We start from the raw sequence: 14467 nt of genomic DNA, 5'->3' as shown, positions 1-14467 counted from the left end.
TTTTTGTCCCAATAATCAAATCCAAATGTATTCATTTTTTCAAAGAATGAATCTGAATATATCAATTTTGTGTTGGTTATCATGGTTTTCATCCCTGTCTTGTTTGACAATTTAAAATAAAATGTTTCAGCATTACTTATGTTAAAACCTGAAAAATATGAATATTTGTCGTAAACTGTTCTTGAGCTCCCTTTTGGAGGTGTAGCACAATGTTCCCATTGATTGTAACTTAAAACATTTCTAGGTTGTGCAGATTTATGTAAAAAATGGTTACCATAATGGTTATAGCAATACATACTATCATAATTTGTAGAACCTTGCAAATAATCATGTTTTGTAAATTTAGCAGACATTACTAAGTCAGACATCATGTTGTTAATACTTTCGAAGTCCCAATCATCAGCAAATGAGTTTGGTTTTGCAAAGTCACTCAAGGAGATCTTGATTTGGTGTGGATATTTCAGGATCTCGACCGGACCATAAATTTCATAGTCAGTGTTGTCCCAGGCTACCCCACCAGGTATAGGATTGGCTGTGAAGTTGGCTGAAGAAAGTTCTCTTTTCTCGACGTGTGAAGATGTGTGTGGTTTGAGGACCAAGTTGATGTTCTGACTTGCTGTGTCCATTTTAGCATATTTTCCCTCAATGAAGCGTCCCAAAGTAAATACCATGATGAGCCAAAGTATGAGGATAAATGCACCAAAACCCACCCAAAATTCAATCCATGGAGAAACCAGATATGTTTCTTTCAGATGTTTCAAAAGTTCCTTAGCTTTGTCTTTAAAGGATTTTGATGATGGCTGTGTCTTTGATTCACTGAAGCCGTCAGAGGAATCATCGAAGTTGATGAAGTAACCGGATGCAGTTCTGTCAATTGTTCCAATTGGTTCAGGATTTCTGTTTTTTGCATTTTCACTTGGTACTTCAGTATAGATTGGTGTGTCTCTGCTAAATGTCTTTATTTGGGTTTTAAGAGGTCTGAGTTCTATTGCATTGTTGCATAGTCCTTCTTGTTCTTCTTTAGGCGTTTCGAATGTGATGAGCCTTTTTGTTAGGACCTCTGTGCTGGTAGCAAACCTTGGTGTTCTGCTACCTATTGGGAGTCCACTTGGCCTACTGTTTGTTATCGGCCACATTTTGTGGTTTTACCAGGTCGATGGATACAACTCGGTTCTCCTTTTTACCAGCAAGTGGCGGTAGTACAACTGATCTTGTCCCGTTGACAGACAAGACAGGAACTGCTTTTCTGTAGGAAGGCCCAAATTCCTTCTTTACCGCAATCTTTTCCCTGACTAGATCCCCGACTTTTGGAATCCAGACAGGTCTTGCTGGGACAGGTGGTGATTCTTCAGTGGTCGTTGGCTGTTGTTTCAACTGTATGTTGCTCAGGTCTTTTCTTGTTTTGTTTAAGTCCTGCAAAATAGCCAAACGGTCTTTGACATCAAAGCTTTTTTCTTTAACCACTGAAGTCTGACTATCAAGGTCAGAGATCAACATCCTAGTTCCGAATAATAATTCGTACGGACTGAATCCCTTCAGAGAATTTCTTGGCAAGTTATTTAGACTACGTTGGACACTTATTAGATGTTTGACCCACCCAGCTCCCGAACCTAATACCTTTGCCGTTATAGATTGCTTTATGTCACGGTTTTTTCTTTCAACAATTCCGTTCCCCTCAGGGTGAAATGGACAAGAGTACCGCAATTGCACGCCCATGCTGACCATGGCCTCCTTATAAGCCCGAGAGCTAAAAGCAGGACCATTGTCCGAATGCAGCATGCCAATTGCGTATGTGCCGATAAAGACTCGCAAATCTTTTATAACAGTTCTGGCGTCAGCCGTTCGCTGGGGCCACATCCATATGAATCTCGTGCATGAGTCCACTGCGACCAAGATATATTTATAGTTACCATCCCTTTGTAAGGGACCGCAGTGGTCTAGATAAACACAGGCTAATGGTTTATCCGAGATTAGAAGGGGCGTCTGCGCTGGACGTCTCACCGTTGATACTTTAATTTTTTGACATATTTCACATGCTAGACCATAGTTCCTAGTTTGTCTTCTCATTTGTGGCCACCAGTATCTCTGTTTTAATAATGATACTGTGGCTGAGACGCCAGCATGGATAGAAGCAAGCCCTTCGTGTGCCGCTATTATTAGTCCTAACCTATGTTCCATGTTTGGAATTGCCCTATCCCCCACTCCAGGGATTTGAGCAAAAGGAACATTGTTTGCATCAGTTATGTATGAGTATTTTACTGGAAAGCCTTTAGGGAGTGGTTCTATCGAATCCTTTTCTGAAGCGCTGACAGCTTGTAATATTTCGCTGTCTATTTTTGTTTTTGACCTGGTGACGGCAGCTACGGAAGCCGTTTGCACAGCTGCCTTCGCGGCCTCATCAGCCAATGAATTCCCTGCAACGTGAACGCCATCACGTTGATGACTCAGTGTATGTATCACGTGAGTCTTTGGTAGTTCTTTTTGTAAAAGAGCTACTTGTTCCCAGAGCATTTTATGCTTGATTGTGCCACCTTTCGCATCCTTGAAACCGTTCTGAAGCCAGATCTGCAAGTATTCATTGTAAGACTGAACGCAATAATACGAATCACACACTATGAGTGTGGGGAATTCTCGATCGGTATTTTCAAGCGCCATCTTGAATGCTAGTAGTTCAGCTCGCTGAGCTGTACAATCTCCTAGGGATTGTGTTTTAGTGAGGGTTGGTTTAAATTTCCCTTCGTGCCAACGACCTTTAACAATCGCGCACGCAGCACTGTAAGCTTGTTTACCCCCTACTGCGGGTTGTGCTGATCCGTCTGTATATATTATACAGCCGTAGTGATCTAGAGGCAGAATTTCGGTTGGCGGAGGACATTCAAATTCATATTGGAGAAATTCTTGTGTTTTTAAATAAGGATCAAATTCGTACACCACGTCTGTTGCAGCAAGAGAGTTAGCCCATTGTATCCATCTTGGATGGAGTGCTTTAGCATTTGGAATGCTTGCCTTTGTTACCGCCTCTAAGGCTGGTATTGGTGTTACGATTACTATTCGTTTACCTTGTGCCAGGGCTCGTTCTTTTGCTATAGCTGTCTGTGTTGCTGTAAGAATTTTTTCCGTTGGGCTAAATTTCATTTCAGCCTTAGTGTACAAGTGTGATTTGAATGCAATTGGTACCTTTTCTCCTTCATTAGAAGTCAGGTATGTGAATCCGCATCTCCCTGGGATGACTCGAATCACAAGATTGCGTGTGTTATCACGTGTTTCTAATTTTGTTTTAATTAGCATGTCTGTTTGTAAGGATCTCAAAATTTCTGTGTGTGTTTGAGTCCAATTGGATCTTTTAAAGTCTGGTTTAATTAGATCATAAAGGGGTTTGACCCTTTCTGCGTAATTTGCAATGTATGTTCTTCCGAAATTTAGGAAACCTAGAATTGACTGTAGGTTTTTTAGTGTTTTAGGAGCTTGGATTACGGCACATTTCTCTAGGAAATTGTCAGCCAAGCTTTTGCCTTCACTTGATAACTCATATCCTAAGAATAGGACCGTCAGATGGGCAATTCTGGACTTTTTAAAGTTGAATTTGTAACCCTCTGCAGCGAACCCAAGTATTATGGTGTTCACCCTTTTCAAGTGAGTCTCCAAGTCATCATCTGTTAAGTAAATGTCATCGACATAAGATAATGCTTCATCATCATATAGTTGTAGTAATTCTGTTACTCTCGCTGGGAATACCCCCGGGCTGTTCTTGTACCCCTGGGCTAACCGACAGAATTGTTTTTGAGTGCCATTTACTGAGAATGCAGTTAAATATCTGCTCTCTGGTGCTATGTTTTGACAAAAGAATCCATTGGAGATGTCCAAGGTTGTTTTGTATTTTTTGCGCACTATGTTATTCATTAGTGCAGCACTGTGTGAGTTTTGCACTGCAAAGGTTTTGCAACATGTGTTAAGGTGTCGGTAATCCAAAACTAGACGATATGAATTGTCTGGTTTGGAGACCGGAAACAAAGGATTGTTCATTTGTGAGGTGCAAGTTTCAATCACCCCCTGGTATTCTAGCTGATCTAGTATTTCATTTACCTGTTTTTTAGCTTCTTGCTTAATTGGGTACTGCCTTTGTGCAGTAGGTTGTGATTTTAACTGGATTTTGTGAGGAGGGGAGTCCTCATCCCATCCTACATGATTTTTATATAAAGCAGGTGCTAAGGCCACTGCCCACTTTCTAGCAAGTGTGTATTTTTTATGAATCGGGATTTGATTCGAGAAGGCAGGCATAATTACTTCTTCACCATGAGGGCACTCCCTGACAAACTCTGGTGGCCAGTCTTTTTCAGCTAGAAGGATGTCATAACCCTTTGAGAGGTTATCCCAAAATAGTCCCCTTATTTTCCTAGTCTTATCTCCCTCTATACGTAATGTTATCTCGTATATCTTGTGGGGTTTGCTAACTCTGGTGTCTGCAGTTTCCACTTGAAGGTATTCATTCGTGTCCACTGTCTCCAGATGATTCATAAGGGCTTTGCGAGCTATGCTCACCTCTGCTGCGTGGTCTAGCATTGTCTGAGCCCATTCTCCGTTTTTCAGTTGTGTCCTCAGTATTCTCGGCATTTTTAACTACCTTGATACTGGCTACCTTCTTTTTTGGAAATTGTAATTTCTTTTTTGGCTGAGCAGGTTCCTTGTCTTTGGACTTGGCGTGCTCTTCTGATCGTCCTCTTCTTTCCGATTTCTGCGAGGAAGTCTGAAAAGATTGAGAGGGACGTGTATCAATGTCTTGATATCTATCAGGTTTTTTAATATTATCCCTATTTCTAAGGTTATATCTATTCCCAGAGGGGTCACTCTGCGGTGACCTCTGTCTTTGGTTTGGAGATTTCTCTCTTCGCCTGGGAGACCTCCCTCGGGACTGGAATTTCTTTTCTTTTAGGATTGGATTGTTTGATTCCATCCCAGTTCTTTTTTGGTGAATTATTATTAAAAAATATTTTTTCTGGACTTGTAGTCAGTTGCGGTTTTACTGGTATTCCACCTAGACTATCGCTGCCTAGTTCTTCATAGGATTTTTCTATGATTCTGGCTATTTCAGCTGGTTGGTCTGCTATATCTGTCTCTTTTAACCTCTGGCGGATCGCCACGTTTGCTGCCTCACCTTTTATGTTGGCTAATAATATAGCCGAGACCTGCTTGAAGTCTTTTAGTAATTTCATACCAAGGGTTAAAGCAGGTTCTGGACCGTATTCATCTTGAATTTGTTTTAGCACATCTGGTATTACCGAAATGGATGGAACACCGTGCGTTTTTGTGTAGATGGAAGCAAAGACTGTACCCCAAGTGTCACAGTCCTCAATGTGTGGTGCGATTCCCATTGGGAGACATATAGTCAGAATCCTGTGTTTTTCTAATGGGGTGGTGTCAGGAAACACCGCCTCTATTTGGGTAATTTTCTGTGCCAACCAGAATGGTATCTGTTCCCGTTTAGCTGGAACTTTACCTAGGCAGGATTGGATGTTCTGTGGTGTAATTTTATTTGTGTTCCCCTGGTGAGGGGTCAGCTGTGGAAGTTTAATCGCTGGCTGAATTGTTGAAGTCCGCATTACATACTGAACTAATTGTCTATGAATTTTTAGTAGTTGTTTTAGCTGTATTAACAGCTCTGCTGCAGGCATTCTTTCGATGTCTGGATGTGGTGTGTATCCGGCTAAGACCGGCCACGTTGCTCCTGGTCTTCCTAAAGGACCGAGCCTTGTAATGTGATTGTTATGTATTAGGGCACCATCAAATAAGAGCAAATGCTCTTGGAATTTGAGTGGTACTTCCACCTCCTCGAAAGGAGTGTACGTTTCAGGAGGTTCCTCTACTTTGTAATAGTGGAAGTACTTTGTTACAGCATTTGCTGCTGGAAAATGTATCCATGAATAGTATACCTCTGTCTGCCGATATTCGTGTGCCTCGATTACGAATATGACTGTGCCACCTCTAGGTGTCAGTCCATTTTCTATAAGTTTTAAGGTTATAGATCTCCTTTTAATGACCGGAATGAGTGTTATATTCGGGTCTGCTGCTTGCATGGTAGCATCAGCATCTGCAAGTTCAGTTGCTAATCTAACTGCCTCTCTTTCATCATCACTCTCTGCCATTTTACAGACAGGATGGTATTATGTTTGTTTGCAGATCAGGTTTCTTTATGGAAACAGAGATTAGATGCACAATATTTTGGGAATGTTTTTATCCTTCAACGTTGACTATACCAAGAACCATACATAGGAGTTCCCTCCTGCGAGGTTTTGGAGGATATTACCTTTCACCCACTCCAGACGTCTTTGGAGTATAATGGAAAAAGGGGTCTGAGTGAGAAAGCACGACTGAGTTACTCTAAATGTCTTACGTTAGTTTTATCGCCCTTTCCAAACGCGTTGGGCGCCATGTAGTGTAGCTCCTATTTTCCCAATAGGCTCTGCGCATTGGAATAGTACCTACAGCAGTAAAGGCCTAGACCAGACGTTAACTAGGTCTACTACTGTCGATACTAGACTTAATTTTTGGGTTTGCCAGCGTAGCTCAGAGTTCGCTAGAAACTTTCTCGAATGTTCAAGGAGGAATTAACTTCCCTGATTAGACAAGAAGGGATTTAGTTTCTGACAACCATAGAACATGACAACTTTGCTCTCCCCTAATCAAGAGTCAATCTCAAGAGTCGTGTGAGCACAAGGCAATTATTTTACTCAGTCAGTACGTGCATTCTTAGTCTCATCAGATTGTAGAGAAAAGGAAGAGACGGGCGTGTTCAATAAAAAGGTGTTATTTATTGATCAGTCTCTTTTCTCATACATGAGAAATGGATCGATATTATTGCAATACTTATAGTTAAGTAAAGTGCATACATTAAAAGCAATAGTATAAAATAATACTGTAAAAACATTGATATGGTTTCTGAGCCATATGATGTTTAAAATGATTAAAATATATTTACATACACATATACATTTGACTAAACGTACTCAACTGGTGTTTCTAAATACGCCTACCCCGTGTACCTGACCTAAGTCTAATGCGTGGGCGGGAATAGAAAGTTACAGTTTAAGTTAAGTTTGTTTTTGCCAAGTGAATAACTAAAGAATTCTCTGTGAGGGGTTATTCAGTTCTGTACCTGGAAGTTAGGATGAATGAGGAATGGTATCTCTTTCTCTGCTCTCGATATTCCAGGCTGCCCGCGAGGGCTGCCCAGAAACGCCGGTGCTGGGTCTCTCGGCTTGAGATAGCAGCGCGTCTCTCAGCGCGTCAGGAAGGCGGGGCTGCTGCCAGCGGGGTCTGCTTCTGCTCTCGGCTTCGGCAAGTAGGGCTGCTCCGTCTTGTCACCACGCGTGTGTTTGCATAGGGCAAGATCGGCAATATTTATACCTTAAAGGTGCCGAGATTGACGTAAGGATGGACATAGATACGTCAATAAAGATGTCATACGACTTGCTCGTTAGCACATTCTTTACTAAAGTTCTCTGTGAAATCAAAACAATGGCCGCACGGATTTTCCAGGTTGTCATAGGTTTGATTTGTTATGAGAACGTCGAATGCCTTATCAGGGGCTGGAGGAATGTCGCTTGTCTAATTAGATCTCAAGCGTTATGACCTAATCAGATAACACGTTCCTGTGCCTGAGTGTGACGGCGTCAGATAACGGTATCTGCATCATGGGGGCTGTTCTTGCCTCATGGGCTGACTGTTAGTTAACTTGATAGTTAGTTTAACCAGAATAGGGTCAGGAATAGGGGGATCGATTCAGAACCTATAGGAATACATGACAATATGATGACGAAGCATTATCGTATGTCGACGACATATACTTAACAGATGATGACTTGGAGACTCACTTGAAGAGAGTGAACACCATAATACTTGGGTTCGCAGCAGAGGGTTACAAATTCAACTTTAAAAAATCCAGAATTGCCCATCTAACAGTCCTGTTCCTAGGATATGAATTATCAAGTGTAGCTTGGCTGACAATTTTCTAGAGAAATGTGCCGTACTCCAAGCACCTAGAACACTAAAAAACCTACAGTCAATTCTAGGCTTCCTAAATTTCGGAAGAACATACATTGCAAATTACGCAGAAAGGGTCAAACCCCTTTATGATCTAATAAAACCAGATTTTAAAAGAACCAATTGGACTCAAATACACACAGAAATTTTGAGATCCTTACAAACAGACATGCTAATTAAAACAAAATTAGAAACACGTGATAACACACGCAATCTTGTGATTCGAGTCATCCCAGGAAGATGCGGATTCACATACCTGACCTCTAATGAGGGAGAAGAGGTACCAATTGCATTCAAATCACACTTGTACACAGAAGCTGAAAAGAAATTCAGCATTAAAGAAAACATTGTTCATGCAGTTCAAACCGCAATAGCTAGAGAAAATGATCAAGCGGACGGTAGACACATCACAGTCAGAACAGCAGAATCAGCCTTTGAGGCATTAACAACACCGTGTAATTTACCAACAACAACATTGAATCCGGAATGGATACAATGGGTGAATTCAATTACAACGAACAAAGTATACTACTACTTTGATCCAGAACTAGAGGAACTAAAAAATCTAGAATATGAAAGAACATTCCCTCTGCCAATCGACATTCTGCCCTTACGACAATACGCTTGTGTAATCTATACAGACGGACATGCTCAACCCTCCGTTTGGGGAGAACAAGCATACAACCCCACATGTGAGATTACAAAAGAAGTGTGGCGCGGAGGTAAACTAAGACCTCTATTAACAAAAACACACTCAGTAGAAACTAATTCAGAACAACAGACTGAAATAATAGCATTGAAAATGGCGCTAGATAATGCGGATCGCGAATTCCCGACACTTATAGTGTCCGATTCATATTACTGCGTCAAATCATATAACAACGATTTGCAGACATGGATTCAAAACGGTTACAAAGATGACACAGATGCAACAATAAAGCAGAAACTGCTTTGGGAACAAATAGCTCTTTTACAAAAAGAACTACCAAAGACTCACGTGACACACTCACTGAGTCATCAGCGTGATGGCGTTCACGTTGTAGGGAATTCATTGGCTGAGACAGCCACAGCGGTAGCAACTAAATCGGCTTCCGTAGTTCGAAAAAAGCGTACAGTGAAGTATATTGACGGTGAAACAGTGCTGGCGGTGAAAACGTCATCAAAAGGCGACTGCTCAGCGCTACCGATCAACTATCCACTCAATTATACATACATAATCGATGCAAACTCCGTCCCTTTTGCTCGAATCCCTGGAGTGGGGGATAGAGTGATTCCAAACATGGACAGGAGAAACTTGTTAATTGCAGACGCGCATATGGGTGAGGGTCTTAGACACCTCAAACTAAAAGATTCTCTGGAAGAATTACAATCAAGGTACTGGTGGCCAGGCATGAGCCTGCATCACACCATGTTTGTAAAAAACTGCACAAACTGTAACAGAAATCGCAGTGGTGAGAGAAACGGTGTAATACCGTGTCGTTTCACTCCAGAAAAAATCAAGAGTAAAAAGCAAGGCTTGCGATTAACATATACAGGCTAGTTTCCACTTATAATGTAGATCACCAGCACTCGGCTGACGTCTGGACTGTTATACAAAGATTTGCGAGTCTAAATGGCATATACGCAAAGAGCATGCTACGTTTGACCATTGTTTTCACTCTAGCCCTCCAGCCTGATGGGAAACATGGCTAAATGAGCATAGCACAGCGGGAATCTTCTCACTTCCTTCCTGAGGGATACGGGATGGTGTAAAGAAAAAACCAAGGCATAAAGCTATCTATAACAGAAAGGATATTAGGTTCGGGAGCTGGGTGGGTCAAACATCTAATAAGTGTCCAACGTAGTCTAAATAACCTGCCAAGAAATTCTCTGAAGGGATTCAGTCCGTACGAATTATTATTTGGAACTAGGATGTTGGTTTTAGACCTCGATAGTCAAACTTCAGTGGTGAAGGAAAAAAGCTTTGATATCAAAGATCGTTTGGCTATTTTACAGGACTTAAACGAAACAAGAAAAGACCTGAGCAACATAAAGTTGAAACAGCAGCCAACAACCACTGAAGAACCACCACCTGTCCCAGCAAGACCTGTCTGGATTCCAAAAGTCGGGGATCTAGTCAGGGAAAAGATCGCGGTAAAGAAGGAATTTGGGCCTTCTTACAGAAAAGCAGTTCCTGTCTTGTCTATCAACGGGACAAGATCAGTTGTACTACCGCCGCTTGCTGGTAAAAAGGAGAACCGAGTTGTATCCATCGACCTGGTAAAACCACAATCATGTGGCCGATAACACGTGGCCAAGTGGACTCCCGATAAGTAGTAGAACACCAAGATTTGCTACAAACACAGAGGTTCAATCTAAGAGGCTGATCACATTCAAAACGCCTACAGATCTACAACAAGGACTATGCAACACTGCAATGGAACTTAGACCTCTGAAAACCCAAATAAAAACATTTAGCAGAGACACACCAATCTATAATGAAGTAACAAACGACTATGCAAGAAACAGCATTCCTGAAGCAATTGGAACTATTGACAGAACTGCATCCGGCTACTTCATAAACTTCGATGATTCCTCTGAAGGCTTCACTGAATCAAAAACACAGCCATCAACAAAAACCTTTAAAGACAAAGTTAAAGTACTTTTGAAACAACTGAAAGAAACATATCTGATTTCTCCATGGATTGAATTTTGGGTGGGTTTTGGTGCATTTATCCTCATACTTTGGCTCATCATGATACTAACATTGGGACGCTTCATTGAGGGAAAATATGCTAAAATGGACACAGCAAGTCAGAAAATCAACTTGATCCTCAAACCACACACATCTTCACACGTCGAGAAAAGAGAACTTTCTTCAGTCAACTTCACAGCCAATCCTATACCGGATGGGGTAGCATGGGACAACACTGACTACGAAATCTATGGTCCGGTTGAAATCCTGAAATATCCACACCAAATTAAGATCTCGTTGAGTGACTTTGTAAAACCAAGCTCATTTGCTGATGATTGGGACTTTGAAAGTATAAATAATATGATGTCTGACTTAGTGATGTCTGCTAAATTTACCAAACATGATTATTTGCAGGGTTCGACAAATTATGATAGTATGTACTGTTATAACCACTATGGTAACCATTTTCTACATAGATCTGCACAACCTAGAAATGTTTTAAATTATAATCAATGGGAACATTGTGCAACCCCTCCAAAAGGAAGCTCAAGAACCGTTTACGACAAATATTCATACTTTTCAGGTTTTAACATAAGTAATGCTGAAACATTTTATTTCAAATTGTCAAATAAGACAGGGACAAAGACCATGATAACAAACACGAAATTGATATATTCAGACTCATTCTTTGAACAAATGAATACTTTTGGTTTTGATTATTGGGACAAAAATGTTGAAGTAAAAAGTGTTTGGGGTACGAAAGAATGGCAAGTACAGGGTATAGAATCTTTGTTTAGAGCCTGCATGATCCCAGAACAAATTATATTTTTAAATGACACTGTTCAACAAACTACCTGTCTTGGCTTAGCCAAAATCAAAGACTTAAATAAACCGTCTATTCCAAAACCAACAATGAACAGCAATAGTTCTACAGATGAAGAGATAGACGTTAATTATGTATTAAACCAAAACAGAACACATCCAGATTGGAAACAGTGGTTGATCTGGCCCACAGATACTAATAACTGTCAAGACAGATTCCTGAACAAAACACAGGGGTTCAAAATGACCAGGCCAGACCCTAGATATTCCCAAAGACAACACCCAGGAATAATAACCACCTACAGTGTGGGCAAATAATGCCTTCAATGGCTACAAACTTCCACACTGGCAGAAATTAAGCAACACCTAACTTTACTTACTGATGGTGCTGACTTGCGTGATTTCATTATGGGACCGCGCAAACAGCGTCAAAAACGTTTCATAGCAGCCTCTGTATACGCAGCATACAACGAGGCCTGGAAGATTACTCAAATTGAGACAGCTGAAAGTATACGGGAAATTGACCGTATTAATTTGGAAAAATCACTTTCTGTAGTGGACAATGGGTTAATGACTCTGTCCTCCAGAATTTTTTCTCTGGACAGCATTGTGTCTTCAGCAATCGACATAATATCGCAAGACTTACTGTTATTACAACACGGTCAGTCCCAATTGCGTTCTATTGTACAGCTTGGCTGGACGTTGCAAAATCTGCGTTCAGGCTATGTGCCTTGGCGTTTAATCAACACAACGTCACTTTTCAATATCTTTAACCTTACTGATAAACAAATCAGTATGGCACAAAAGGGTGCTGATTATACAATCCTGAGCATTGAGAAACTCGAGAGATTACCAGTGACAATGTCAGAACGACCTGTCAGTGAATGGATAATACATGGGATAATTAATATTCCAATATCAACCTTCAGGTTTCAATACTGCCAAAAATATATACAGGCTGGCATGTACGAAAAATTGGGAAAAGGATACATTAAAACAACATGGAACTTGCCCTATTCACATGCATGTGTCAGTAATAAAGGACAGAAAGTGTTTCTTAAGGGCAATAATTGTGCGATGTCACTAAGCGGTACACTTCTGTGTAATGGAATTAGTTTGCATGGAGCCTGTGAAGGGAACTCAAATAACCTTTCATGTCACCAGCTAGGCACACCTGCTACAGAGATAGAACCATTCTTTCAAAGACTCTATAATGGGAGTTACATTCTAATTGTGGACCGCAGATGCTGTAGTCTTATGCCCGGGACTCCTTATCTCGTAACTACGACTGCGAAGGTCAAGTGCTGTGGACGCTTATTGTTCCCCAGCTCCCTTCCAGACAGGGAGGCAAGGGCATGGCCCAACTTGAAAATTACTTCTATTCGAATAGATACTTTAAGCAGAATGAAAACAGTGCTTCTTCAGACGCCGACAAGGCTCACGTCATCAAAAGAAACGTATGATCTCCTAGTCGCAAGGACGACTGCAGAGATACATTCATTGTTATCAACTAATTCCCCCATACATTTCGCAGAAATCCTGAATGAAATCTTAAATATTTCTGATACCAGTGGAGTCTCAAAAGTATTTAAGACAGTATTTTCGATGGCATTAACACCATTCAAAGCCATACTGGGTATTTTTCCAGATTTCGTCCATTCGATTTTTGGCGGACTTCCCCTCATTTTGGGACTAATTGCAGGAATCCTATTCTTAGTCCTTATATTTCGTTATGGCAAACCATGTCACAGACAAAACACCTGCGACAAGGGAAGAAACAATCCTAGCCATTGGATACCGGGACCGGATATCAAACATCCTGGGACTATCCCGGCTTAGAGACCTGAACATGACTTGGTTTCTTTCATTTCGACCAATGTGGCAGCGATGTGTTTTACCTGTATTGAAGTGCCTGCTATGCGGAGAAGAATGCGTGTTAGACACCTGTCTGACGCTACAATCAGATGCGCCAATGGATGCAGAAACATTGTTGAGTCCAATAAAGGCTCATGCTTTGTGCTGCCCTCAAAGGCTACCAGTCCTGATGACGGCATTCGTGGAAGCTTCACCACTACGATTAAGGGGTAGTGAAGTTCAAGATGAAAGCGGCATCGATCAGGTACGACCTTCTGTCAGCGATGTTAATCAAAATGTCAATGGAGACAATCATGCGCACGAATGCATGGTTACACCTATTTCCGAGTTAGTGGAACTCTCCCAGGAAGCTGTTGACAACTTTTTCGAGAGTCTAAATGATATGATGTTCTCACCAAAGCAGAAATAGAGACTTTTGAGCAAGCTCGTACACGGCGTTCCCTGAATTTGACCTTCAACTAGAAAAGCAAAATACCATGAACAATTTTCCCTCCAGTTCACGGACAGCAATTTTTTCAGCAGCCCCAAAATATTTTTGCATATTTTTCGGGACACTATCTTCTGCTTAAAGTAAGAACTATTCTTAGAGAACTAAAATTTCTAATTTTAGATAGTTTATAGACATTAGCTGCCCGCTGGTATGTTCATAATTATTTTATGCTGTGATGGAATGGTCTCGAACCTTTTTTCTGTATTAAGAGCCATTTCATGTGTAAATTGTCATATGAAAAATTAGTGATAATGTATAGATATGCGTGATTACTTTAGCATTGTTCTGCAGTTTGAGTGCATATATTACATATGACTGTTTTTTCCGTATATTTGATAATTTCAAAATGCATTTATGTATTTTGGGGTGGTAAGGTATACACGATACTCTACAGTATGTTTTACTATGCATAGATTAGTAAATATGTCCATAGTTAGCGTGGAGTGGGTGTGATGTATTCCTATAGGTTCTGGATGGATCCCCCTATTCCTGACCCTATTCTGGTTAACAAACTAACAAGTTAACTAGCAGCCATCCCATGAGGCAGAAAACCCCCATGATGCAGGAAC

The sequence above is a fragment of the Lissotriton helveticus genome, chromosome 2_1, assembly GCF_964261635.1.
Source record: "Lissotriton helveticus chromosome 2_1, aLisHel1.1, whole genome shotgun sequence".
NCBI lineage: Eukaryota > Metazoa > Chordata > Amphibia > Caudata > Salamandridae > Lissotriton > Lissotriton helveticus.
Note: the sequence above shows the minus strand (reverse complement) of the source record.